Raw genomic sequence first — 4,152 nt, forward strand, 5'->3', positions numbered from 1 at the left:
AATAAACTGTGGGCTTAGATGGGCCATAAAGGATAACACAGATTTACATGGTAAGTTATAAATTATGATACCAAATACTTGGAAATAGTCATATAGGGTTGTGTTACTGTGCTAACTAATTTACAGTAATAACTAATAACTTTCAATATTGTGTATTAAAATTATCAACACAAAGATATAATTATATCAATACAACATGTAAATTTAAAATGTCAACATAAAGACATAAGTTTATCAACACAAGTAGATTGATAAATTTATGTCTTTGTGTTGATGTTTTTAACATACAGAATTGATATTAGTTATTAGTTATTACCGTAACTTAGTTAGTATTTGATCACACACCTAGTCATATAAGTATATATATCCAGGCATTACCAACTTATAAATACGTCTGAAGTGTATAACTTCAAACATATTACTGATAGTAAAAGAAGAGGAAGGGTAGCAATGATGATAAATCAGGTCATAAGAGCATCCACAATAGCCGGTCGGCTAGCCGAACCATTGCAACCGGCCAACCGAGAATCGGCGTAAATATCGGCATGGGCTAACCGATTAGAGGGCGCTGGCCGATGCGTTGGCCGCCATTGTTCCGTGTCGATCGGTTAGCAATCGGCCAGCGCCAATTTTCGTTTTTTTTATACACTTTTTTGAAAACCTATATATACGCGATTTTAGTTTCATTTTCATTTGCACCACTTGTTTTAACAAGTTTTCTCTCTCTCTAATAAATTTATGTACAAGAGCAACATCGAGCGATGAGTAACGCAGGTGATAGCAGTGGTGGTAGTGGTGGTGGTGGGGATACTGAGGAGTACGAACAGCAGATGAACGAGGCTATGGAGGCCTACATTAACCACGAGCTAGAGAGGTACATGCGAAGGGTCGAACAGCAGGCGGTACCTTGCCCTCCACCGGTTGTCCACCGCCGAGCAGTGATTGATCGGGATCACGTAGCTGCACATTAGCGGCTATAAGACGACTACTTCGCTCCGGCCCGCGGTTTCCAGCAACCATGTTCAGGTGGCATTTTAGAATGCGTAGGGAGTTGTTTATGCGTATCGTTGATGCTTTGGAGCGTCGATATCTTTATTTCCGCTTCAGGCACGACGCGGCTGGCAGACCCGGCCACACCCCTATCCAAAAGTGCACGGCGACAATCAGACAGTTGGCCTACAGAGGCGCGGCAGACATGTGGGATGAGTACCTCCACTGTCACGACCGCACTTTGCTAAGGATGGCAAAGCCGGGAACCCGTGACTAGGGGTGGGGATTAAGAAGAGGGGAATAGAAAGGGGATAAACAATGACTAAAGAGGAGACAGTTTCAAATTAATTTTTTTTCACAAGAGCTTGAATGAAAGTCTTACTATTCAATAATTATTTATCAGAGTATAGAAGAACAATAAGCAGCGGAATGAATGCGGTCACATGTATGGAGACATGCACCACCGGGAGCTTCTACTTAAAATAAAAAGGAAATCATCAACTTTGCTCAGCATTCTCCACCGTCACTGCTCAACCTGCACATTTAGAAATATATGCAGGGCTGAGTATAAAAATACTCAGTGAACACATTGCCGAAATATACATATACAAAATGAAAATATTATCATGTCATCATAGTAACACTCGAGGGTTTTCTCTTAAAAGGCCCGAGCTTACTAAATTCTTTGTGAGCTAAAGTTCGACTGACCAGTCTAAGTTCTTTTTGTACTTTTGCCATATCTGAACACCAAGTGCCGTGGAGATGGTGCTCTCCCACGGTCGCCTACATCTTTCTCCAGCCGGGGAGGTGGCCACCTCCCAACGGCCTCCACTTATATCATCTTTGTGCCGTGGAAGGTGGCCACCTTCCAACGGCCACCTGTGTACACTAATCCGAGTAGGGACACCACCCTCACTCGGACCCGAATTCGATTCTTACGTTCCAACCAAACAGATAGGCTTCATACACATAAAACAAATCATTTATGGCAAGACAACATCATTTGCATAACTAAATATCATCTCAAAATATTTGATATTTTATCCACATTAGTATGTAGGATAGAAAAGTTCACCTCGTACGCTTAAATTGCCTAACTTGAGATTTCTTACTCCAACCACAACTTGCTTGCAGAGATAGCCTTTACGGAAACAATATAATATGCTAAATTAGCCTCTAGAATCAAGTAACTAAAAAAATGCATTCTACATGAGTGTTTATTTTATCTTTCGCTCCTTAATCAATTATTCGGAAAGAAAAATTGGGTTGTCGTGATTTTAGAATCAAGTAACTAAAAAAAATGCATTCTACATGAGTGTTTATTTTATCTTTCACTCCTTAATCAATTATTCGGAAAGAAAAATTGGGTTGTCGTGATTTTAAAACATCGTTTTAAACTCCTTTTCAAATTTTTGGCAGCCGCCCAGCCATTGGCGCTCTCCGAAATTCTTGGGTTAAAACTCCAGCCCAAACATTAATTGAATTACAAGTTCAAAGTAATTATTTTAACCCACCCTTATTCCTCCAATTACTTTAGGGAAACCCAAAATCAATTACTTTAGGGAAACCCAAAATAAAGAAAGGCCCAAAATTATAGTCTCTTCTCCACTATCGGTACACCTCTCCCCCTCATTCATTTTTTTTCTAAATTGAGAAAATCCCCAAATTGAGAAATCCCTTCATCCATCGTTCGAGAACGTCGTCGCACCACCACCAGTCGACTGCACAGCGCCGCTGCTGTCACTGTTCCGAGCAGCCCACGCCATCGTACGCCGTGGAATCACCGTGGCAGCGCCGCGACAGGCGCCTCGCCGTCGCTACTCTGCAGCAACGTCTCGCCGTTGTCGCTGCTGCCATTCCGCCATCGCCGCTGACCAGTTCGAGGAGCAGTTCATCGATCCTCTCCAATCTCCGTCAACGGCTGTTCAGCAGAGACCCAATTCACCCCGAACGGCCTCGAAACCAACCCGAACAGCCTCGAAACAACCCGGAGCAGCCCCGAAAGATAAGTTCTTTGTTCAAATTATGTTTCTTTCGCATTTTGATTTATTTGCCGTGGGGTGTATTCGGTTCAAAAGATTGAATTATTGCAAGCAAGAGGTGATTCAATTGTTGATTGCTCGATTGTGTTATTGATTTAGTTCTTTGTGTGGGAGATTGATGTGTGGCACCATGCTATGATGACAAGATGATAAAACTCATAACTTATGATTGAAAGGGAAGGTCTATACCTTCTGTCGAAGTTGAAATGTGGTGTACACTACGGAATTTGTTGGGCCGAAAGGATGAGTTCCTCAGATTGGGCAGCTTTGGTTTTCTTAGATTGTATGAGAGTGAAACAAAAAGGGGTAGCAGTTTCTTCTACTCTCTTCCTCCCTCTCGGCTATCTCTTTCTTTGGTTTTTTTTTGCTAGGATTTGCATTTTGTGAAAGTGAGAGTGTGAATTTAAGAGAGAATCTATGGAAGTGATTAGGATTAACTCCTACTTAATTGGGTGATTTAATGGCAATTAGTGGCTGGATTAAACAGTGATAAATCCTCATGATTAGGATTAATTAGGATTAATGTGGGTGGTTCGCTTGCAGGTAACAGCTGGATGGAAATTCTTGAAGATTCATGCTGAAAAGAAAAACGTGTAGTAAAGGAAGAGAGACACGTGTAGCAAAGGAAGAGAGAAGGATTGGGCTCAAAGTCTATCTCCCACAATTTTATTCACTTTCATTTGGACTCATTTATTTGTACAGCCCAACTTATATCTTTTATTTATTTGATTTAGTTCATAGGACTAAAGTCAAATTTGTAACATATAAACACTGAGCTCTATTTAATTGAGAAGCCCAAAATATTTACTTCACATTTTGCATTTCTTTTATTAATTAAAGTTTACGGAAAATTTTAATTAATTTCTTCGTCTTGTTCCTAACAAAGATGAACATCACCCAATGCAACCAATTAATATTTAGTTTAGTTCTAAATATTAATTCTTCAAAATCGATCGATGATTTTAACTCACGCGTAAAATTAAATATTATCTTCTTTTGTTTTCTTCACAAATTCCATCTTAAATCACCATATCGCATTCAATGGGAAAAATTTTATTATTCGAAAATCGCGGGTATTACATCCTACCCACCTTAACAAAAATTTCGTCCCGAAATTTGT

General features: G+C 40.1%; 1 long non-coding RNA gene across 1 annotated transcript; it reads left to right on the forward strand.

Moving 5' to 3' along the window:
- The first annotated feature begins 2,593 nt into the window (after window positions 1-2,593).
- On the forward strand, window positions 2,594-3,844 carry LOC148926327 (uncharacterized). Its single transcript, XR_016130185.1, has 2 exons — window positions 2,594-3,338; window positions 3,576-3,844. It is a non-coding gene; the product is annotated as an uncharacterized LOC148926327 (long non-coding RNA).
- Window positions 3,845-4,152: the final 308 nt, after the last annotated feature.

This window comes from Salvia hispanica, chromosome 5, assembly GCF_029641045.1.
Source record: "Salvia hispanica isolate PSC_SH4W2 chromosome 5, Shi_PSC_v1, whole genome shotgun sequence".
Classification (NCBI taxonomy): Eukaryota; Viridiplantae; Streptophyta; class Magnoliopsida; order Lamiales; family Lamiaceae; genus Salvia; species Salvia hispanica.